The sequence below is a fragment of the Leiobunum rupestre genome, chromosome 11 (assembly GCF_980474605.1).
Source record: "Leiobunum rupestre chromosome 11, qqLeiRupe1.1.hap1, whole genome shotgun sequence".
NCBI lineage: Eukaryota > Metazoa > Arthropoda > Arachnida > Opiliones > Sclerosomatidae > Leiobunum > Leiobunum rupestre.
This window is the reverse complement of record NC_143394.1, coordinates 41,498,357-41,524,284: the sequence shown is the minus strand read 5'-3', so window position 1 is coordinate 41,524,284 and position 25,928 is coordinate 41,498,357. Positions and strand designations below refer to the sequence as shown.

The 25,928-nt window shown below is 35.1% G+C and overlaps 1 long non-coding RNA gene across 1 annotated transcript in view; it reads right to left on the bottom strand.

The window, feature by feature from the left end:
- Positions 1-25,928, bottom strand: part of LOC149922857 (uncharacterized) — a 301,904-nt gene that overhangs the window by 206,975 nt on the left and 69,001 nt on the right. Inside the window, exon 3 of the long non-coding RNA XR_016477139.1 lies at positions 22,630-22,832. This is a non-coding gene — a long non-coding RNA (uncharacterized LOC149922857). The remainder of the gene's footprint in view (positions 1-22,629; positions 22,833-25,928) is intronic.

The following is a 25,928-nucleotide window of genomic DNA, read 5'->3' as shown; positions in this document are numbered from 1 at the left end:
TTGTCACTTAATTTTGTGAAATATATTGTCACTTAATTTTGTGAAATATATTGTCACTTAATTTTGTGAAATATATTGTCACTTAATTTTGTGAAATATATTGTCACTAAATTTCGTGAAATATATTGTCACTAAATTTCGTGAAATATATTGTCACTAAATTTCGTGAAATATATTGTCACTAAATTTCGTGAAATATATTGTAAATTAAAATCGTAAAATGTTTTGTCAATTAAATTTGTGAAATATGTTGCACTAAATTTCATGTGATATATTATCACTTAATTTCGTTTATTGTCACTGAAATTCGTGAAATATATTGTCAATTAAAATCGTAAAATGTTTTGTCAATTAAAATCGTAAAATGTTTTGTCAATTAAATTTGTGAAATATGTTGCATTAAATTTGTGAAATATGTTGCATTAAATTTGTGAAATATGTTGCACTAAATTTCGTAAAATAGTCACTAAAATTCGTTAAATATATTGTCACTTAATATGAAATTTAATAAATTGTAAAAGGTGTTTAAACTTGAAGAAAAAATGTCCACTTTCCAATTCCAAAACAAATATAAATATTAATGGAGCCGTGAACGGAATTCCATGTTGAAAAGTATCGTCGTGATTATTCTTGGTTACACGGCCATTACACGGGTCGAAACAGTGCCCCCGGAATCAATAAATTAGAAAAACGCTCCCCCTGGTGATATAAAACGCTTCTACAACTCTTTTACAGCGAGACCGTTTCCGGGACTTGTACGGACTATTTGTTTAACACGGTTCTTTTCTTACGGACGTTATAAAAACCTCCTAAACTTGAAGAACCACAGAAAGCTCTCAAGAGGAGACCTCGCCAAAAAGGGGCTTTTGGCGATAGATACGGGGAAAGTGGCGCCCCCTTTGGACGAAATATACGACTTCAATTTGCACGGGTACTCTCTACTATTAGTTCCTCTTTTTGGAAAATCGCATCGCGTAAATGGCGAAGTGATTGTATTAAAGCTCTTTCTATTAGGTGCTTACGTACGAGAGGAGAAAAAGGTTTCAAAATCCCCTTTTATAGCGCGGGGCTTTACGCCGGGTTATAAAGAAAACCGTTCTGTATCTATATCAAGCTCGCACTCTCCGATAACCGTGTCCCGATAATAGAAAAATATTTACCTCTGGAAAAGCCAGTGGCAGATATTTTTACCATTCTAATGCAATTTTTAAAGTTAAATTATATTACAGGGTTGTCACATTTTTTCACAATCAAATTCCCTGACTTTTCCAGGTTTTCCCTGACCATCTCCGGAGATTTTCCCTGACTTATTTGATAAGGTTTTAGTAATTTATAACCAATACTTCATTAAAAGTTTCCTATTTGCAACCGAAATTAAATTCCCTGATTTTTAGACTAATTTTAAAAATTCCCTGACTTTTCCCTGATTTTTATACCCATATTAAAATTCCCCGACTTTTCCGGGAATTCCAGGTTTTCCAGGTACCGTGGCAATCCTGTATTAAGCCTTTTCGTTCCGTTTAGTTTCTGTTATTGAACGTAGATGGCGTTGAAAATTCCCTCTCCACGGTCTGAGTGGTTTGTTGTATATTTTTACAAAATTTTTATCTAAGAATACCATAGAACTGTAATCGAAATCCTGTAGAAACATTACAGAACTGTATATAGGATTAGGATCTGTCTAAAATATTAAAGAACTGTAATCGAAATCCTATAGAAAAATTAACAAATTTATATAGGATATATCTAAAAATCCCAAAGAACTGTGTATTAAAGAACTGTAATCGAAATCCTATAGAAAAATTAACAAATGTATATAGGATATATCTAAAAATCCCAGAGAACTGTAACCGGAATCCTACAGCAAAATTAACACTAATTAATATAGGATCTATAAAAAAATCCCAGAGAACTGTAATTGGAAATCCATAGAATATTAAATAGAATGTACAAATGATCTATAGCTATTGGGGATTTGATTGAAATATTTAGAGAACACTTGAACTTCAGAATATAGAAAGCAACGGTTTCTATAGACTTCTAAATAATTTCATAGAAAGTTTATAGAATTTTTAATTCTACTAATGTAGGCGAGACCCTGTCAAACAATAATATGAAGCTACGCATTATTTTCAACAGGGCGTGGAGAATAATTTATAAAGTTTAGTCACATACACACTGAGAAACAAAATTAATGTAAATATTTGACAAAACATTTAACGTAAAAACACGTAGGCACTGTGTTTGAATTTCATATCAACAAAAGGACTTAAATGAGCAACTTACATCAGTGCCTACATTTACGCAGAAGCCCTCTCTATTTTCACAAACCAATGTCGGCCAATGACCGAAGCTTAACTATAAATATTTAAAATTATTGTTTTTACCTATCCTTTAGTTTGCAGAAATCGTGAATGCCTTTATTAAAGTAATTTGGCACACGGGATTTATATCCTCTTTTAGGGAAAATGGTATTTCCCTGATTTTTTACCTACTAAAATGAAATTTCCCTTATTTTTTACCAACAAAAATGAAATTTCCCTTATGTTTTACCAACAAAAATGAAATTTGCCTGATTGTATAGCTACGAAAATGGAATTTCAGTAACTTTGTAACCACGAAAATGGAATTTCCCCGAATTTTTACCAACAACGGAATTTGCCAGAGATTTTGTACCCACGAAAATGGAATTTGCCTGAGATTTTGTACCCACGAAAATGGAATTTGCCTGATTTTTAACCCACGAAATTGGAATTTGCCTGATTTTTAACCCACGAAATTGGAATTTGCCTGATTTTATACTCACGAAAATGGAATTTGACTGATTTTGTACCCACGAAAATGGAATTGGCCAGACTATCTAATTCCATGATATTTACAGGTTTTCAAGGTATGTAGCAACCCCAGAATATTTTGTAGTAGTGGCTAATTACTAGTAATATTCTTCACCGATTTCGCGTATGTACAAAACGCTATGTTTGAGTAAATAAGTGTTAATTATAGCATCTTTCTTGCAATTTGAATGTAAAAAGTAGCTGCAAATAGCACACTTTCGACAAGAGTAGCTGCAAAATCTACATATTCTAAGAACTGGTTACAAACGGAACAGCTTTACAAAATCATACTTTTTATTTCATCCCCCTATCCAATCCCCCTTACGCTACCTCGCTCAAAATAGACGAAACTGGTAGTGAGCGGGTTCAACGTACAGTATTCCTAAGAGCAGACCTTCACCCATCCGTATTAGTTCGACTTCATCGTCAGATAAGCTCCGATGAAACGCGAACCAACTTCGAAACGTCGGCGGCAGAGTTTCGGGGTTGGTGCAGACGTTAGAAGTTAGAAGTCAAGAAGACCACGTTCGGCACGTACGCTTCGAGTTTCGGCGGTGGGTGGGACGTGAGAAGGGATCTAACTCGCATTAAGTACACCTACGCCGATTGTACGTTATTTCCACCTGTACTTGCGTTTAAATTGTTCCGGCTAAGGCTTAGCGTTGTATATATTTAATCGGATGTGTTTAGGTCCGAAGGTCTCGAAAATTGCCGAGAGCGAACTTCACTAAAAGTTCTATAAAATTTTATAGAGATCTAAAGAAAAAGACCTCGACTTTTCTATAATTTTCAATGGCTATAGAAAAATTACCCATAATTCCATAGAAATTTCGGTAAAATCGGTATCGGCAGTTTTTCCCGATTAATTGGTAAACTGTTTGGTTGTTTTTCCCGATTAATTGGTAAACTGTTTGGTTGTTTTTCCCGATTAATTGGTAAACTGTTTGGTTGTTTTTCCCGATTAATTGGTAAACTGTTTGGTTGTTTTTCCCGATTAATTGGTAAACTGTTTGGTTGTTTTTCCCGATTAATTGGTAAACTGTTTGGTTGTTTTTCCCGATTAATTGGTAAACTGTTTGGTTGTTTTTCCCGATTAATTGGTAAACTGTTTGGTTGTTTTTCCCGATTAATTGGTAAACTGTTTGGTTGTTTTTCCTGATAAATTGGTAAGCTGTTTCGGTAGTTTTTCCTGATTAATTGGTAAACTGTTTCGGTATTGTTCTGATTAATTAGTAAACTGTTTCGGTATTGTCCTGATTAATTGGTAAACTGTTTCGGTCAAATTGATAACGGTAGTTTAGCCTGGGAAATCGGTTATATTGATAACGGTAGTTTAGCCCGGGAAATCGGTAAAATTGTTAATGTTAGCTCTTCAAAGTAAATCGGTAAAATATTTCGGTAAATCGGTATGGATACCGCTATTAGTATACTTATAAATTATGATAATGTAGTCATTTAAATGTAATAATTGTAATTTTTTAATTCGATAATTATTTTTCCCACTAAAGATCTTATTTTCTGACGAGGGGCTAACCACTCTTAGAAAATCTGTACACCAGATTACGCTTAGATTAGCACTGCCAAAGGCAGGGACTTCAAAGATTACGCGTAATCCCATTAGTACAGTCAAAGGTACGGCTCTATACACCGATTACGCGGAGTGATCAGCCCCTCGTTTTCTGATTACACGTAGAAAGTTATTTATCGATATATTAAAGGTAGTGTACTATATATCGAAAATTCTTCAGCTAAAACGCTAGTAACGTAGTACTTTATTTTAAACCTGGTGTCAGAAATGAAAAATCACGGAACTTTATATTTTTATCCTTTCGACGACATTATCCAGCTAAAAATCAAGATTTGTATTAACTAAAAGGTACCAACATAATGAGATATGACAACGTTGGTACATAAAACCTTATTTTCGATTCCTTCGTAGGTGATTATTAATTCAAAACCAAAAGGGATTTGAAATCCATACTATAAACACGAAATCGACCAAAAATAAAGGTACAGTTACAGATAGCAAAGCCTTGGGAAAGTCCATAGAACGCTTAAAGGGGGTGTAGAACCGCGTTTATAATATTTCCTTTATTGGGGTTCTTTGTCAGAGTAGATTTTTCTCTTGGGGAGGCAGCACACGATGTTATCTGTTAATAGCGCGGCAGTGGTTCGAGCCCGATTTTCCTGACAAATTCTCGACGCACGAACCTTGATGAATTAGGCAGCTAGGCGGGCGTGACATCTACGACGGATGACCGTTGACATGGTCGCACTCGACACTGCCAGAGCCAGTGGGTGGTGGGGACACCGAAAAGCAGGATGCCACGCGAACGCAGCGCCATCCGGCGGGTGGCCGACTCACCAAACATTTCCTAATGCGCTAAGGGGGGGAAGACATTACGAGCCAGTTTACTCCCCCCTGGAATATATATCAACGCCAATGAGGCCCAACGGTTTTAATACACAGTATCGTCTATGTAAACAATTCCGTTCCCCCCACCAGCAACGTTAAAAAATCCCCTAGCGGCAACAAAAAGTCATTTTTTAAACTCGACGACCTTAAAGGAGTGCGGCGCCCGAAAGTAAAATGACTCTTCCCAAAACACGTGCTTCGCCTCGAAATCGATACTATTTCGGAGCCAGTGACGTAATCTTCCTTCCAATTCCCCCCCCCCTCAATTTCGTCGCACGCGCGCCTCCGAGGCAACGCAACGGCGCCGGCAGCGTCACCTAGGGACCGGCGAGAGAAACGAGCCAACGTACCCAGGATCGATTACCTAAGTAAGTCGATTATCAAAGAAGTAAACAAGGCGGTTTGTTTAACAAATTACATCGGCTATTAATTCAATTTTAAAACTTCGGTTGCCTATTTATCTTAGCGGGGGGGGGGGGGGACAGCTACCGAAGACTTTTAACTCTGACGCGAAAGACGACAATGCGGGAAAACGAAATCCGAAGGGGTTATTAAAGCCCGCTTAAAGGCGCGAGCTTAAAGTAGAATTTAAAGAGGGCGAGAATTGACTGCTCAAATGGTATGCTAATAGCCGCGGGATACGTATAAAGCTTTCGTTTAAATTAATTTACCGTTTGGGCCCTGTTTAATTGGCTCGTTGAAGAGGAAAAATAATGAATGCCATAACGTAATAGCGGCGACATTTTTAACATTTTGTTGATGTACAAGTAATTCGGCTGTTCAGGGTGAGGAATGCAATTTTTGGGTTTGTTTATTCAAAGCTCGAGGATTTAAGTTAATGACGCCTTAATTTATTAGGTTTCTCGAGGTTCGCGATATTAATGACGCTGAATAGAACCAGACAGAGGAACGATAGTGGCATACAACCGACGTCAGTGGAATGGTACCTTAAAATAGATTTTGGGAGGATAGCCGTACTGAGGATTTGGAAGGAGCGCCGAAATAGCTAGGCGTAGATAAATTCAGACTTTCTTTTTGTGGAACTTTATAGGCCCAACAAAAAAATTTAAAGGTATCAAACACGAGCAAATAGGAAAAGTTGTTACGTTTTCAGTGTGAGTGGAAAGGCACTCGTTACATATCTCGGGTGAGTGGAAAAGTTATATAGTTACTTAACAGGGTAAGTGGAAAAGTCATATAGTTACTTAACAGAATAAGTGGAAAAGTTATATAGTTACTTAACAGGGTAAGTGGAAAAGTTATATAGTTACTTAACAGGGTAAGTGGAAAATTTATATAGTTACTTAACAGTGAGAGTGGAAAAGTCATAGTTACTAACAGGGTAAGTGGAAAAGTCGTTTAGTTACTTAACAGGGTAAGTGGAAAAGTCGTTTAGTTACTTAACAGGGTAAGTGGAAGTCATATAGTTACTTAAAAGGGTAAGTGGAAAAGTCAGAATAGTTACTTAACAGGGTAAGTAAGAAAGTCATTTAGTTACTTAAAAGGGTAAGTGGAAAAGTAATATAGTTACTTAACAGTACGAGTGGAAAAGTCATAATAGTTACTTAACAGGGTAAGTAAGAAAGTCATTTAGTTACTTAAAAGGGTAAGTGGAAAAGTAATATAGTTACTTAACAGTACGAGTGGAAAAGTCATAATAGTTACTTAACAGCGCAAGTGGAAAAGTCATAATAGTTACTTAACAGCGCAAGTGGAAAAGTCATAATAGTTACTTAACAGCGCGAGTGGAAAAGTCATATAGTTATTTAACAGCGCGAGTAGAAAAGTCACAGTTACCACCCGTGTGTCTAGGTGAAAAGAAAGTATCCGCGAATAGATACCGATAGATGTCGATAATGGCGAAGGTGGAATGAGCCGGCTCTGTTTCCATTAGCATCATTACGCGGGCTTAAGGGCGCACTATCTTATCAGACGGAGGCATTAAGCGGGCGTTAAACGGGAAAAGACTATTAAAAGCCCCTAAAACCAGGATCGCTGACATGTGTGGTCAATTGTTCCGTATCAATTTGTTGAAGCCATTTAGAAGCGATTCCTCTCAAATCCCCTTTAAGTCTTAACGCCATTAAGCCATTAACGCCCCATCTATCGGCCGGGAGAAGCGACAAAAACGCTTACGACAATGGCCTCCCATAAAAATCCTTTACAAGGCGACGTCTCGAGACATTAAATAAACGAGAAACACCTCTTCTTACCTTCTTACGCTACAGTTTTTTCTTATTCGTTTACATTCATAATTACAAAAGATATTCTTTCTAGAGAAAAAAAACCCGTACATTGGACACCACTTTTATTATTTACACAGCGCAGACTCACTAACTAAATCGATTTCGTGATTTTTCCGAATCGAGTAAGAGAGTTGGGTGAAGACTCCGGAGCAGACGTGCGGGCGACAGATAACTAGATTAGAACCTTCGATACGCCATGGCGCTAGGCCTTTAGCCAGTTACCCGTATAAGCGAATAAAAATTGGGGGGATAAGGTATCGTGCAAAATGCAGATGAGAGAACGGCCCAATAGCGAAGAATGGATTTTATACCCGTCTACGCGTAGAGTTCTTTATAGACACGTAGACAGCGCTACGGGGGGGGGGGTTGGTAATTTTTTTTAACATTGGAAACATCGGTCTCTATTTCCAACGTTAAGATTAAAAAATAAGCCCGATAAAAATCTAACAAAGTTTCTGCATCCTGTTCGTAGTAGACTGTAGTTGAGGTGGGGGGGGGTGGCGTCGGGAGGGGGGAAATGGATTCCACTGTCTATTATACGCCATCCCGGTCCGTCCCTCCCTTCGACTGCCAAAATGGACCCTTCCCATCGTCCGCTTTTCGTTTTTTTGGAGGCGCTTCCCCCTTTTTTGGACTCCCCCTTTTTCCTCTATTTCTTATCCCCCGCGTTTGGTTCTGTACGTGCCCCCCCCCCTCCCGTTTGGTTCTGTACGCCTCCCCCCTTTTAAGAATTTTTTTTTATTCCATTTCCAGCCTTTGACGGGTTTTGTGTCGAAAAGAATTGGTTACAGGGGCACCAACGCGTACTAGTAGTCAAAATCGACAAAAATTGTCCGCAGGGTTCGTACAAAATTTCCGGAAATAAATTCCCTGATATTTCCAAATTTTCCCTGAACAAATTGCCAATTTTTCCCTGACGATTTTTGTAGAATAAATGAATGGTTTGTGGTAAAATCTTGAAATTTATTATCTATTTCTAATACATCTTCAAAAATTTATTTGCCAGATTTTTTTCGGGGTCATTTTAAAATTCCCTTACTTTTTTCGACCATTTTCTAAGTCCTTGACTTTTCACTGACTTTTTCGAAACATTTCCAAATTCCCTGACATTTTCAGGTTTTCCAGGTCGTGTACGAACCATGGTTGGGATGGCAACCTACATTGTTTAGCTACAGATTACAGTATTTAGATTAGGACTAGAGTAGTTATTGATTGCACCGAAGCAATTTACATTGGATGGGATAGTCCAAATTTATACCACGCCCATATACGGCTAATATTATAATTTTAAATCTGTAACGTCCAATTGGACGTTAAAATTAGCTAATTATATCAATGTTTTTACGTCATTTTCGATAGCAATGAAGTCATTTATCAATAGCCAGAAAGGAAATATCTCCCTCGACAAATTCTGAGGGTTCTGAGAATAATTCACTGTTTATATTTTGCTAGAGCCCCCTGGAAACAGGGCCTTCGGTGTGTTTTTCTCTGAACTTAGACTGACAAATCAGTCAACAAGGAATCTATGGAACGAGTGATAGGTTCATTTGCCAGTCGCTTTAACTTCATCCATCAACAACTATTTTCGTGAAGACGGTACCGAAAGAAAAACAGAAATAAGAACGCTAATATTCGGACTAAAGTACTAGTTTAAAAACTGCAGCAGAGTTCGTACAAAATTTCCGGAATTAAATTCCCCGACATTTCCAGGTTTTCCCTGATCAAATTTACAAATTTTCCCTGACCATTTTTGTAGAACAAATGAATGGTTTGAGATAAAAATCTTCAAAAATAATTAATTTTAAAAATTTATTTGCCTGATTTTTTTGGAGTCATTTTATAGTTCCCTTACTTTTGGGGACCATTTTCAAATTCTTTGTATTTTCCCTGACATTTTGGAAACATTTTCAAATTCCTTGACTTTTTCCTCGACCTTTTCGAAACATTTAAAATTCCTTGACTTTTCCCCGACCTTTTCGAAACATTTTAAAATTCCCTGACTTTTCCAGGTTTTCCAGGTAGTGTACGAATCCTGTGCAGATTTAACATTATAAAACGTGTAGGGGAAACTTTGGTAGCAGTGTAAACGATGATTTTTCTACAGTTAGTTTTAACTACAACCAATAATAATAATATTTATTTCTCAAATAAAATTCTTTTTTGTCAATTGGACTAATTCAAATGGTATTCAAAATTATTACCGAGGCAAAATAAATTATAAATAGTTTAAAAATAATAAGAATTTAATGGATTTAAATATTTAAACAAAACTAATCAAAATATTACCATATACATTTAAAACAATTTAATTAAAATATTGTGAAATAAAGGATCTTTAAAATTTGGAATTATTAAATTTAACTTAAAATTGAATCTTTAAAATAATTTAAAATTTATAACTTAAAGAAATATCGTTTTATCCTGCTTCTTTAAAAACCTACAATTTTCAGCGTCTTTAAGGGTAAAGAATACCAAGCCTTTAAAAATACTCTCTCGCTTCACGCTCTTAAAAGGAAAAAATTCTTTTCCCGAAAAATAAAACTAAATATTGTTCCCTTTTCTTTAAAACTCCTTCGTCAGAAAGAGTCAGGGAGGGGGGGGGGGCTAGAAAAGCAGAAGAGTACCAGGGGGGGGGGGGGCTTTGCAGCGAGTCTTAAAACACATTTTGAAAGGGAACAATATGCACTCAGCGTGTTTGAAAATCTCCGTAATTAATGTAGACCGGAGACCCAGACGAGCATGATAAACGAGCGAGTTTAGGCAAACAAGTTATTGATTACTCCGAGAGCATAACACACGCGGGAAACCCTTTTTCATATATACACCCCTCTGGTGCCCCTATAAGGACGCTTCTCCCTTCAGGAAATTATAGATTTTTACACACATGTATCTATATACAAAAGCAGAATATTCGCCCCCGCCATCGCCGTATTTTTAGAATTTTAATTTAAGAAGGAAAATCTGTCCTAAACAGAACTTTACGAATTATCATTAATATTTGCTTTATTTAGAGAAGCGAAAACACCGTATTATTTGGAACGTAAAATAATATACAAAATAATTTCTAAAAATCAAATGTATACAGGGTGTTTCAAAAGGTTATATGCAAATATTTGAAGGAGTTGTAGGGGGTGAGTTGAGAAGTATGCCTGTTTTTCCCTACTAGCCCCTGGAAGTAGGTTGCAACAAGAACAAAACCAAGCAGCAGGGAAATGCGAACATTAAGGTTTGGGTTCGTGCAGGGCCCCCACTCAAATCTTCAATTTTTTTATAGGAAAAATAGGATTATATTTCTAAAAATGTAGGACTTTATAGGACTATTTTAACAAAATTATAGGACTTTATAGGACTATTTTTACAAAATTATAGGACTTTATAGGACTATTTTTACTAAATTATAGGACTTTATAGGACTATTTTTACAAAATTATAGGATTTTATAGGACTTTATATGCTATTTTATTTACTAACTTTATGCATTTAAAAACTAAATCTACATTTACTGAAATAAATCTTTGATTTTCACTTAAAAATAGAAACTATTTAACCATTTTATCACAAAAATATACTAGTAGCTAACCATGTTAACAATAACAAAAGTATAGACTAGAATGACATAATATAGGAATTTATCCTATAGCTAAATCTAGCAATTTAACTGAGTGGTTAGGTTTGAAATGGGCAAAATATCAAAATTATAGGATTTTATAGAACTTTTGGGGGATTTTGCTAAAAATATAGGATGTTATAGGACATTTTTGAAAATATAGGATTTTATAGGAATTATAGGACCTCTGGTGTGATAGGTAAAAAAAGGATTTGTAACCAGAATAAAAAAGTAAACTTAAACAGTATTTAAAGTCCCTATTGCTTGGTTTTGCGCTTGTTGCAGCTGGATACAATCTCTATTATTTTTATAAAATCAAAAATGGTGTTCAAACTCGAAGATGATACGATTTTTCTTAAACAATTTAGAAGCTAAAATAACTGTTTATAATAACGTATAAAAACCAGTTTAAAATAAGTTATTTACAGTGTTGCTATATTAAATATCACTTATTTCATCTACCCAAAAATGGTGTTGAAACTCGGAGATAATACAACTTTTCACAATTTGGATGTACCAAAATTATTTCCAAAAGAAGATAAATACAGTGTTGTTATCCCCAAAAAATTGTGTCGAAACCCGGGGATTTATAGTTAAATATTTTTTAAATTTAATCAAGTGTTATTTAAAGCAAAAAACCGCCTTTTTAAAATAAAAAATAAATACAGTGTTACTATGTACAATATCAAGAATGTATTGAAGTTATTAAGAATATTTCAGCATAGCATTAACCCTTGGTACCATCATCGCAGCTTTTGTGGAGAAAGTTCGTCTGCATTTAAGGCGCATTCAAGGTCATACCATATAGCAAACTTGAATGGGGAAGCAGACGAATTTAATCTACAAAGGCTGCGAGGATGGGAATGAGAATCCTGCAGTCCAATATTCTTAGTAACTTCAATACATTCTTGACAAAATCCATTATTAAATGGTTCCAAAACCCGGGCACTTAAAGTGAGGTTTTTCGTTTGGGCATAATTATGTTTAGATATAATACTATACTTATTAAGCAATTTAAATAAACTAAAATATCGTGTTATAGCAGAAGTAAATGAACCGAAGTTATCGAAATAGCGCTCAGAGTCGGAGGGCGTTTTCCTTATGCAAATGATGAAAAAATCGAGTCAAATAAAAGCCAATTTCCATCCCCGTCTTTTGACGCGATAAATTGCACTTGGGAATTGTGGGTATAGCTATTTCTATGTATAAAAAATGGTTTCATAAAAACAAAAACATTTATTTTTCGGTCTAGGAAAAATTTCAAATTCGAGGTCAAAATGTATCTTCATAAGGAAAACGCCTCCAACACGGTGAGTATAGCAGTCTGATAACTTCGGTTCGTTTACTTTTGGTTATACCAAATACAAAACCCATTTTTAAAATAATATATATATATATATATATATATATATATATACATACATATATATATATACATACATATATATATATATATACATATATATATATATACATATATACATATATATATATATATACATATATATGTATATATATATATATATATATATATATATATATATATATATATACATATATATGTATATTGTGATGCTTACTTTAAATACCCAAAAACGGTGCCGAAACTCGAAACGTTTGGGCTTAATTACGTTTACATATAATACGACACTTCTTAACCAATTAAAATCAACGGCGATCCTCGCGCCAAGAAGCCTGCCCCAAAAGTTTTAAAGTAAAGGGGGTTTTCGCCGTAATTAAATTTCCCGCGAAGAGTATATACCGACTAATGCCCAAAACTAAACAGAGCCGCGGAGATAACTCCATAATGAGATTATAACGAGCTTCCATATACGTGCCTGTATCCTTTCGCGTTCACTATACCTCTACAATGCGCAGGTAAATATACGCCTACGTTAGGCAAAATTCCCAAAATTTCAGTCTTGGAACACGTTTTAAATAATTTTCACGTACAAGTATATATTACGTACGTATATATAGGTCTGGTTTTAATTACGTCAGGAACGAAGGAGGTATAAGTTACGACCAGGGTAAGGGTTATAAGGTATCTTGATTAAAAGACACGTGGTTAATGTTAATAAGGCGCAGTGTTTAGCTCCGATTTCAGGGTGGTATAATATATTTACCCAGCGCGGCTTTCGTAAACCAATCGGTCGCCTAGTTTCTGGGTACCTGACTGCTTGTTTTAGAGAGCGAGGCTTAGCAACGTCTCAGCCTCTCAGGGCGCTAAATACAAGCGATATCCTCTCGCACGCGCTGCTTTCTGGTAGCAAATGAGACATTGAATTGTTTTGGCAAGTGGACACGTTGAAGATAAATGAGAGGATCGGGGTTTGAGCGCGGAGAAGCGGGCAGCGTGGCCCTGAGTAGCTAACTGGCTTTAACGTCTGCTGTCATTTAGTTATACGAGTCGGTCATAAATTAAAGGGAGCCGTGCAGCCCGTGACACTTGCCAAGTCTCTGCCTACAGTTTTCGTCTTATTAAATATAACACCCCACCCTATCCTTTTAAACCCCCTACCAGCGTGGTTGAATACAAAAATTTGCTAAACGTAAAAGTTTTAAATTATTATTGTGTTTCAAATTAAATTACTTAAATATAAATAATAACTTAAGTAATATAATAACAATTCTTATGATGGTCATTTTCTTACCGAACTTTTTTTATCGACATTGACTCCTCGCACCCAACTTTGATTTGGACTCACAACCGAGTAGTGGATTATCGTCAACAATTCTTAAGATGGTAATTTCCTTACCGAACTTTTTTATTGACATTTACTCCTCGCATCCAACTTTGATTTGGACTCACAACCAAGTAGTATTTAGACTCTAGAGGGTTGAGGCTTGCAACGTTATTCTCAGATTCAAATTCCCTGTTTTCCCTGACCATTTTAAGTTATTTTCCCTGACTTTTAAAGGCCAAAATTAGACGGTTTTTAACTTTTACATTTATCAGAAGTTAATAAATTTAATCAACTTATATTTCAATATAAATGGTATTTCGACGTTTAAAAGCCTTTCAAGGATCTAAATAATAATAGCAGAATTTGCCAAAGATCTCGATTAAGATTAACTTAAAAAAGTGTCAAGATTAAACGGAATTCCATGACAAAATCTTTGACTTTTTAGGTCCATTTTTAAATTCCCTGACGTGTGGCTAAATTAAACTTAAATTATTTTTGCTAATTATTATTTAACTAATTTGTTGTACAAATTGAAGAGATTCTATATTGTCAGTTACTTCTGATAGTAATTTTTTTGAATTGCAATAAAGGGAATTTTACGTCAATATTTACTCTTATTAAAGGCATTCTAACAGTTTACTGTGATATTACTGTTAATTTACTTTCAGGGTTGACAAAAAACCGGCTTTTTTTAATTTAAAAATCTAGTATATATGGTTAAAAACGGCTGTAACGGGTAGCTTAAACCGGTTAAAACCATTCATAAAAAATGCTCAAATTGCTTATATCTAGCCCTCATTGCAGTTCCTTTACATTGCGAGGTATAGCAGACTTATTTACCCGCTTTTATACCCTAACATGGCGGCGTATTTTCAAGCGCAAAATGAATTTTAAGATCCCCTAATTGCTTATATTTAGCTCTCATTACTTACGACAGAAAGTGAAGGTTAAGTTTTAGTTTTTCAATATTTCTAATTCATTTCTCAATTATTTTTTTAATTAAAAAAAAGTGGTTTTAACCATGGATTTTATTCGGTGGTTAAAACAGGCTTAAGCCGCCCTGTTTACTTAAAAAGAATTAAATTATTAAGGGGCAAATATTTACGCGTACAAGACAAAATCAAATTAGCAGTCGCTGATAGATATAGAGTCGTATTTTTGGGTCGTAAGCCACTCCCAAAGTACACAGCCATCACGTCATCGCGTCATACAAGCAAAAAGGTGGGAGGGTGGTGGGCTTGGAAAGGAGCCACAAAGGGTGTAGAAGGGATTTTTCCAATCGAAAACAATATCGACGTTCGGGTGGCCCGAATGACGCCAAGGTAAAGGGATCCTACGCGTATATCATAAGTCTATAATATTGTGCCATAAGTGTGTCACTTTACTGAGAGCTAGTAACGGAGTGACGTCATCACACGAAGAAAAACTCCCTGTCAAAAGCTACGCGTTAGCGAGTGGACGCAAAACGGCGACGAAGCCCGTAATGCAGTCTGTGAAACTTTTGCACGTGAAGACTAGGATTCTAGGAAGTGTCACACTTATGTAACAAAATTATACACTTATGGTACATACCGTTTCATTCTCTTCGTCGTCACGTATCCCTTAACCCTGAGAGATAGAAGTCCCTCGTAGAGACTATTTTAATAGACTGTAAAAACGCTGTCAGGTTCGACCTAGTGGAACCTTCTAGTTCCTTTTCCCATCCAATCAATACCCAAGAACTCGGTACGCCAGGAATCTCCTCTTTGGAAAAGATCTTTCGGGTCTCCGCCCTCTTATAGCCCAAGTCTTTTGTGGAACCTTTTTTCCCCTATAGTGGCCGAGTACACCCCTATCTGCTAAAGTTTAGAAAGCGACGCTAAATAATAAAAATAAGAGCCTAAGAAAAAGCTCTGTTGGAGAAAGAGTGTAAGAAGTTTCTTTGGGTTTATATACATGGGCTACTTTCAACAAACACGACATTTGAAGATTGGTTGGCCATAAAAAAACTAAATAGACTTTAACCTTTTTTATTTTAGAGCTTGTGAATATATCCAACATGGTTGCCGCAATATTTTCAGATTCACATTCCCTGACTATAACCTGACCATTTTAAGAGATTTTTCCATTACTTTTTAAGGTCAAAATGTTTATTTTATATTTCACTTTTATCAGAAGTTAATAAATTTAAATGGACTTATATTTCAGTAAAAAGGTTATTGCGAGGTTGAAAAAATTAGCCAAACTTTCAGGGAAATAAATGATAATTATAGAATTTGTCATAGATCTAGAGTAAAATTACATTCAAAAAGTGCCCAGATAAAATTGTATTCCCTGACTTTTGTCAACCCTTCAAATTCACTGACTATAACCTGACCATTTCTCTGGCTTTTTAAGGCAAAATTAAACAATTTGTAATTTTATATTTTACTTTTATCAGAAGATTATAAATTGAAATCAACTTACATTTCAATACAAAAGTATTATTGTAACGTTAAAAAATTTAGCAATACTTTAAAGGAACTAAATAAAATTCATAACATTTGTCAGATAACTAGAATAAAATTACTATCAAAGTGTCAAAATAAAATTGCTATCCCTGACGTTTTACAAATTCTTAAAATTCCCTGACCTTTTATGCCCATTTTTTAATTCCCTGCCGTGTCGCAACCCTGATTGTTAGCAATCGATTTTTAAAAATTGGATAGTTAAAAAGGTTAACTTAATAACAATAATAGTCGGACGTTATTATGTTTATCAACACAAACAATCAATTACAAACCGCGAGAGAACATTAAAAAATAATGTCATCACGGTAATATATTTAGCAAATGATCACTAAACATGATTTAATAGATTATACGCGTGACCAGGGTAGCGAACGGATATGGTTATATTATATCTGGTAAAGGAGAAAGGCGTGAAAATAATTAATGACGGTACATCAACGGCTAATTAAACACACGAGACTGCTAAGTATAGCGGTAATTCGAAGGTAATGACCAATACAATAGATGTTCTTTTTAACTTATAATAAATTACTCCCGGATTAAAGCGACTTCGAAGCACTTTCGCCGTCGCGTAAAAGTGTTGATTTTCAACGAGCCTCCGATAGAAAAACGGGATTTCTATACACGCATGTAGAAAAGCGCGCGCAACACGCGTATAAGAGAAAATAATATTAATGGTTTTGAATGGAGAGAAGGAGAAAAAAATGGAAGATCAGGTTACTACAATAACATAACCCTTTCCGCTAGACAAACAAATCGTGAAGGATGTGCGAACGGGAGCTTGATTTATAGACCACTTTCGGAAGCATTAATCAACGCACACGCGGCAATAATTGCTACCCCCCCTTTCCCACTGCTAATACCCCCCTGCTTTTTTAACGATAAATATCCTCAACCACAAAATTTATTTTCCTTAACACCACTACTATAGATTTAAAAAAATAAAAGCGTAGATTGTTCAGTGTTTTGATTCTAAATCCGATGCAGGGTTCCGAAGTGGTATTTAACAGGTGGTAAATAATGGTTAATAACGTTATGTTTAATATGGGAAAATTGGTAAATAATGGTTAATAACGTTATGGTTTAATATGGGAAAATTGGTAAATAATGGTTAATAACGTTATGGTTTAATATGGGAAAAGTGGTAAATAATGTTATTGTTTAATATGGGAAAATTGGTAAATAATGGTTAATAACGTTATGGTTTAATATGGGAAAAGTGGTAAATAATGTTATTGTTTAATATGGGAAAATTGGTAAATAATGGTTAATAACGTTATGGTTTAATATGGGAAAAGTGGTAAATAATGGTTAATAACGTTATGGTTTAATATGGGAAAAGTGGTAAATAATGGTTAATAACGTTATGGTTTAATATGAGAAAAGTGGTGAGTAATGGTTAATAACGTTATGGTATAGAATGGTAAATAATGGTAGGTAATGATAACGTTATGGTAAAGAATGGTAAATAATGGTAGGTAATGATAACGTTATGGTTTAATATGGGAAGTTGTTAATAATGGTTAATAACGTTATGGTTTAATATGAGAAAAGTGGTGAGTAATGGTCAATAACGTTATGGTATAGAATGGTAAATAATGGTAGGTAATGGTAAATAACGTTAGGGTATAAAATATGAAAATAATGTGGTAATAACGTCAGGGTATAAAATATGAAAATAATGTGGTAATAGCGTTAGGGTATGAAATGGGTAGTAGTAAATAATGGTAAATAACGTTATGGTATAAAATGGACACAATGGGTAAATAATAACGTTATGGTATAAAATGGGAAATGTGGTAAATAACGTTATGGTATAAAATTGGAAATGTGGTAAATAAATTTATGGCATGAAATAGGAAAAGTGGTAAACAATGGTAGATAATTGTAAATAATTTATTTCCATTAATTATTTACAGTATTTAAGATTTAGAACAGACTTGTAGAGTAATTTAAATGAAGTTGAAGATCTTCTTAAGTTGATATATTACAATATAAACCAATATTTACCATTATTAACCATAATTTACTACTATTTGAATTAGGGCAATAAAAGTTGCTAGATGGCTTGGGTATTAGCCTAGCTGGTTATTGTATTCGAAAAAGTGGTATGTTTGGAAAAAGAAAATTGAACAATTTCTAAGTCTTTGAGGATATTTTAAAAGTTAATTCGATTTGTTTATTAGGTTACTTTAATGTATAAACTAATTTATTATATTAGGTATATTTGGTACTATAATATGTGATCGTGTTAATTAATTGTGATATTTAAAATAAATAATACATATTATAAAAAAGAGCAGTTTCTTTTAATTTGATAATTTTAGACGCCGAGAATTGCATCGACCGTATTGGAGAACGAGAGCGCTAATCCTCCATATTTGAAAATCCCAGTAGCGGACTAGTGGCGCCATCTCGAGGGGATCGGGTCAACTAGCGTACAACTTGCTAATGGGTATTATTTTGAGAAATTGTTTTGCAAGGTTTTACACACAAAAACAAATTAAATATTAGCATTTATAGCAACAATAATTAGTACTAGTCATTTAGAAATTATCTGCCACCACGTATTACGGTTTTTATACAGTATTTTAAAACACATTAAATATTAGTTTTTGTTACATATTTGGTAAACATCTTTTACTACAAAATTAATATCGTACATTTGAAGAATTCCCGCACAAATGAAACTAAATTAGTAGTTAATTAAAACTTAAGTGACTAAAGTCTACGTATTTTAGTAGCACTTTAATGATACTTACAATAACATCAAATTCATCAACAGATATTTCGGCAATTTCGAAATATTTCCAAGTTTTTTTTATATAAAATATAATGTAAATAAAATAGAACGCGATCGTGATAAACTAGTAGCATGACTCATTGTATACAGACGTACAATCTTGTATTCGAAAACAAATTTGTTATGACGTTCGCGGTTTGCTAGCCGAGGCTTACAACCGGCGTATTTTACGAACAAAGAGACAAGGCTTAAGAGCTCCGTCTCGCGGTGGCTATTCGGAACTTTATTTTCGGAGCGATCGGACTTAATTTTGAACGTTTTGATCGTGGAAATATTCCCCATTTTATTAAAACCCGTATAATAAATTTCCTAAACTACGCATTTCAAATTGAAAACAAACAGCTAATTCTAACCATATACGAATTTACTACGCAATAATAAGGTACAAAAAATCTAGCTAGAAAAATAACTGAAAAATAAGTAAAAATATTTAATTTTGAAACGTTACCAGAGAGCAGTTAGCGGTCGGTTCGGACATATCAGAGAAATATCGGTGTCTCCTGGGCTTCGCACAGACTACTAAAGCATTTTCGCTTTTTACACATGCTCAGATTAGCGCTGTAGAGCCGACGCCGGCTTATGATAATTAAGGGGGTAAGGACCAGAAATGACCCAGCCCGGTTTTATAGTGACGAACGCTACGAGAGGTGGAGTTATATCCGTTCATAATTTCCAGACGGCGGGGGACGAGGGGTGGGACGACAGGAAAGCCGCCGAGTTCCTTTGCCGCTTACCAGATGTCGCCGTGATTCAAAACTTACAGTTTCGGTCGATAAAGCGGGCGGGAAAAATCCATAACCGCTCGTAGCGCCACGACGTTAGTTCGAGGAAGCTTGTCCAAGGCCTAACCTTAATGGCGGACATTGTACCGGCTTTTTGGACGACCTCGTCTACTCGCAACCGCCGCGAAAAACGTTTTCGAATAGAGAAAAAGCGCGCGTAATTCTATTAGTTACGTATTTGGCGCGCTAGGTTTGAAATTAACGCGTCGTTCGCCAAAAATGGCGCCAACGACTAGGGCAGAGACTATGCAAATCGGACCGGAACCTCGGACTTACAAAATTATAATATTAGGTATAAAAGGGGGAGGGTTCGAGCGAGAGCTACAAGAGAGAGAGGGAGAGAGGAGAGGGTATTTATTGTTACCGTGTTTTGCGTCCCGGGAGATCCATGGAGTGCAGGTTTTTTTCGCTTCGACGATTCGTGCTGTTCAGAGAGAGAGAAGAGCTGGCTGGTCACCGTCCACTTTTATCATCCGATAAATGTGCCACGAAAAACATCGCGTCAGGGCGCGGTCCTGTTTTTTCCCCATATCAAAGAGAAAATGGAGAATGCGTAGCGCGGCTAGCGCCGTAGCGGATCTAGTGGTCGCGCGGCGAGGCAGTTCTGGGACCGGGTTTTGGGGATACAAAATTACAATATCGGCTGCCTTTGTCTTGATGTATGATCGTATTTTTTTTAAACAACGAAAAGTCATAATTTCCCAGACTAAAAATAGTCACGTGATTTACGGCGTCCAATGGGAGGCTCTTAGGCGGCCCGCGGAGACGAAAAGGGGAGGGCTAAGTGCGACATAACATTGCCAAAGGCTACAAACGCGAGGGGGTAATAAAATTGCGCGCGGCAGTCGCCGCTGCTGCCGCTGCTATTGAAGGGCACGACTCAACTTTACCCGCGCGCGCCCGCCAAACATGGAAACATCCCTTTTCCGACCGAATTGTATATACGCTGCCGGGCCTGCAGGCTGCAGACGACAAGACGAGGGACACTTTTTTTCTGAAGCAATTATTGGAACTTATAAGCTAGTTTCATTAATTAAAATTCAGAGCGTTAACCGAACAAATATTTTAGAGAATTTTTTTTAAATCTTGTCTCGGTTGAAAATTACCAAAGACTAACGAACTGGCTAGATGGCGCACTCTAAAAATAAAGACACTTTAAAATGCAATACCGTAGCGCCACTACGGGATTTTTGGTTAATAATATTTCAATTATTAAATACATTATAATTTATTACAGTCTCAACAAGAATGTATTTATTTATATTCAGGGAGAATTATTACGTTGAGTTGGCAGTGGATAGTCATACTCCCAAAGTATAAAGGAATATTTTCTTGGTTTCCAATTTTTCATTTCCCCCCTATGTGGCTCCTATATTGATCGAACCAACTCAACCGTTTAATCTCTGGTTGACCAGTTCAAGTAGTTCCTTATGCGTTTGAGTGTATGGACTACCTACAAAATTCTAAATAAATTTTGTTTCATAACCTTTTCTATCATATTTTGGAATTTTAGTTAATAATGTAAAAGTTCTATTTGGATAATTTTATATTAACGTTAGTAAAAATTGGTAAAGATAACGCAACATTAACTAAATATTTTCTGTCCAATATAACCAAGTCGAAGCTCTATATTACAAAATAACATAGTTAAAAATGTAATATTTTCATTTCATGCATTTGAAATTGTAGTTTGAAAGAGTTCCTCCGAATACAGGTACCGCAAAAGTTCGATTGATATTTCCATCGTCTCTTGGATAATTTCACAAACAACCTCCAAAAATCTAAGCAAAAATTCTTTCGAATCCATCAAAACAACATCTATTAAAACAGAATAAGTATAACCCATAATTCCATAAAAGACCACCCATAACCGGTTTAAACTTCGAAAACTAAGCCCCCGCTAAAGAACTTTGCACAGAAATCCCGCAATATTTTTTCCCCCAAGTGGAAATTCACGGCGAGAGCCAATGTGGTGTCTGTGAAACAAGAAGGCATCGTTACCAGAATTCAAATGAAGCAGGGTGGACAGATACATTACGTACTCCAAGGGATGTTGGCACAGGATGATATTCGAGCAACGTAACCTTGGGGGAAAATTCTAAAGAGGGCAAACGATAGAGACAAAAAACGTCAGCTATTAAAGTAATTAGTAAGGCCATTATTGCAGAGACGTCTACCCACTGTGGATTTGCATCTCGTTGTGAGGCGGCATATACGTACGTGCTCGGATGATATCGGACACCTCTATTGAAGGCCAAAATGCTATTTTAGAGAAATCATGACGATGGCAAATCAACTGTAACCACGGGCGATTGTTTGAAATAAACTCGATTCTCGAAACGGGATATTTCTTGTGCCACGAGCTTGGTTTAAGATCGTAAATATTGTCGATTACAGTCGAAAGTAAATTTATATGGGCGTTAAAACACGCTTAAATGTCTGTAATTATTTATAACGGTTGTGTCAATATAATTTAAATATAAATTAAAGGTTTCTTAATATTCAAAATCGAATGTTGTCGAAAATAGCTTGGTGTTATGACATGCTTTAATAGGCAGAATTATTTGTAATAATTATAATATTATATAATTAATATATTAGTTGAAGTGTGTTTGAAATATTAAGTAAAGATTACTAATGTTGCAAGCAATGCTAGCAATGGAACTTACAATAAACAACATGTTGCGTGACACTAGATGCAGAAAATAACGTGCACCAAAACACTCTCACAACTTACAATAAAGTATCGTAAAAGAGGTACTCACGAAGTCTTAGCCCTTCTGTGGAACAAATCCGTCATCATGTTGCATGTATAGATCCAGATTGGCAAATGATCACACACAACGCGGCAACACACCATAATGTCAAAGTCATCTTCATTGTCGTATTTATTTATCCACAGAATTAATCGTTTGTCCATAATCCAAAAAAATCCAATATAGGCACACTGATCGTATTAATTATCCAACTAAAAATAAAAAAAACAGAAATACTTAAGTAAAAATAAAAATTTGACTACACAAAAGAGTTAACATGTGAAAGTTTAAAATGACCATCTTAATAACACTGAACAACAAACAAATGTTTTGGAATGTTACCTAACCCAATTGAACTATTTTTGAGTAAAGAAAAACGAATAAGGCAATGAATTTTTTTTATTAACTACCGTTTCCAAGATACATAATACATAGACATAATGACTGTCCAAGACATTAAAATGACTTGAACAGTCACTATGACTGTATATCAAAAACTAGAGCTAACCAACATTTTTTATTGTCATATTCGTGTTCAGCAGACAAAACTACCATAATATCAGCTAATTTTGAGCCCGAAACATTTTCTTTGTTGTTCAGTGTAATCAACGTGTATTGAAGTTTACACTTAAGGTGCCTCGTTCGATACTTGTCAATGAAAAATGATATGTAATTAACATACAACCCAGGTTAGATTTGCATATTACCAATTAAGGAATGCATAATTAAAATTCACAGACGCCTAAAACGTTTCTTTTAAAAAAAAAACGAATTTAATTTGAACCATTATAGTTCAATTCGCAATAAAATACAATTTTGTGTAATTTGATATTTAAATAAAATTCGGTGTAAATTGTTATTTGGAGAATAAATTTATGAGACAATAATGAAAAATAAAGAAGCGCATTTGAGCTGCGAAATCAGGCAGCGTGTCGAATGAAACGAAACTTTGAGAATGAGTTTTTAAAATTCAATTCAGTTTATTGGGAAAAACCTTTTTCAAATGTGTAAATTTTAATTGGCCGTACTTCGATTTCCTGTCACTGGCGAAAGCAGGCGACCGGGGCGAGGAACTAATTGAAAAAGAAAGGCCAACTTTGTCGCTCTGTGGATATCGCATTTACATTTGAAATAGATGGTTCCAAAGTTGATCCCACCTCCTCCCAGCCTCTAGATAGATACTCGCTTTCATTGTCGACTGGCTTTCGCGAAATAAAGTGTCTCGCAGTATATTTTTCCCAGCCAAACTTGTTCAGGACTAATTGAAAGAATTCCCGACGGACAACAGTTTAAGCGTCGCGCTAACTTTTCGAAGACGAACAGAAGAAGCCGCTTGCGGAAGGGTTGGAGGGTTGTGGCAGCCAGTCCCTGTGCTGCGTCGCTTACATAACATAAAGACAGTTGCCGGGCCAGCGTGTCGCGGAGGACCGTGCTAAGGACACAAAACGTCCCTTTGTCGACTAGAATAATTAATTGGGGGCAATGGAGGTATTTGTTAATGAGAAGGAGTACCCCCTCATTTTATATATTGTCACATTATTTCTCAGTTGGCCAGTCTAGAGCGTCCCTGTCACGTGTCATCAAGGGAACGGGGACACGAACCGACGTGTCCCTTTCGAGCAGGACATCACTCTGTACACTCATACCTAACAAAAGTTAAGTTTATCGCTGTATAAAAAATATTAATAAACGCAGCGGCTTCCTAATTTATTGGATTGCAGGCAGTTGGACCCACAAGAGAAAAATAATTTACCAAAAAGCATATTATCTTGTCTGTTTTAAGGCTCCGTAGTCTTTGGAGTACAGATGACGTATAGGAAGCTAACAAATCTTATGATTAACTCTCCCCTGAAATGACAGTTTCTCTGTAAGATTTTCCTCTTGGATTTAATACTGTGGGTATTTAAAAACCATAATGATAAAATACCTAAGTCCCGCATTAAGATTGATGTAATTTTATCAACCCAAAATTTTATTGTGAGGTCAGAGGTCAGTCTTGCGTGTTAAAAGTGTTTAAACGTGTTAAAACATCGAGAATCCCTATAATACCTACCCTTAATAATTTACCCGCTTCCCGCCTACCACTGTACTGTCAACAGAGGTCGTTTTGGAAAAAATATTCTAGGTAGAAAGATGCGCTACAATGGCGCCACCAACGGCCGTCATAAGAATTATCGAAACGGTTTTCCAAAAAATACCACATATTTAATTTTGCACTGGTAAATTATAAAAATGGTATTTTGGTAAATAATTATAACAATGGTATTTTGGTAAATAATTATAACAATGATATTTTTGTAAATAATTATAACCATGGTATTTTGGTAAATAATTATAACCATGGTATTTTGTTAAATAATTATAACAATGGTATTTTGGTAAATAATGATAAAACTGGTATTTTGGTAAATATTGATAAAACTGGTATTTTGGTAAATAATGATAAAACTAACATTTTGATAAATAATAATAAAATAGCGGTACTTTTGCTAAATAATTAAAATAACGGTACTTTTGGTAAAAAATATAATAACTGTACTTTTGGTAAACAATAAAATAACGGTACTTTTGGTAAATAATTAAAATAACGTTACTTTTGGTAAACAATAAAATAACGGCACAATAATACAATCAAGGGTATTTATTAACGGTATTTATTGTGCACAATAATACAATCAACGGTATTTATTGTGAACATTAATTAAACCAACGGTATTTATCGTGCACAATAATAAAATTAACGGGATTTATTGTGCACAGAAATAAAATCAACGGGATTAATTGCGCACTATAATAAAACCAACGGTATTTATTGCGCACCGTAATAAAATCGACGGTTTTTATTGTACACAATAATCAAATCAACGGGATTTATTTTACGCAATAATAAAATCAACGGTATTTACTGTGCACAATAATAAAATCAACGGTATTTACTGTGCACAATAATAAAATCAACGGTATTTATTGTACACAATAATAAAACCAACGGTATTTATGGCGCACCGTAATCAAATCGACGGTATTTATTGTACACAATAATAAAATCAACGGTATTTTTTAACGGTATTTACTGTGCACAATAATAAAATCAACGGTATTTTTTAACGGTATTTACTGTGCACAATAATAAAATCAACGGTATTTTTTAACGGTATTTACTGTGCACAATAATAAAAACAACGGTATTTATTGTGCATAATAATAAAATCAACGGTATTTATTGTGCACAATAATAGAATCAACGGTAATTATTAACGGTATTTATTGTGCACAATAATACAATCAACGGTATTTATTAACGGTAT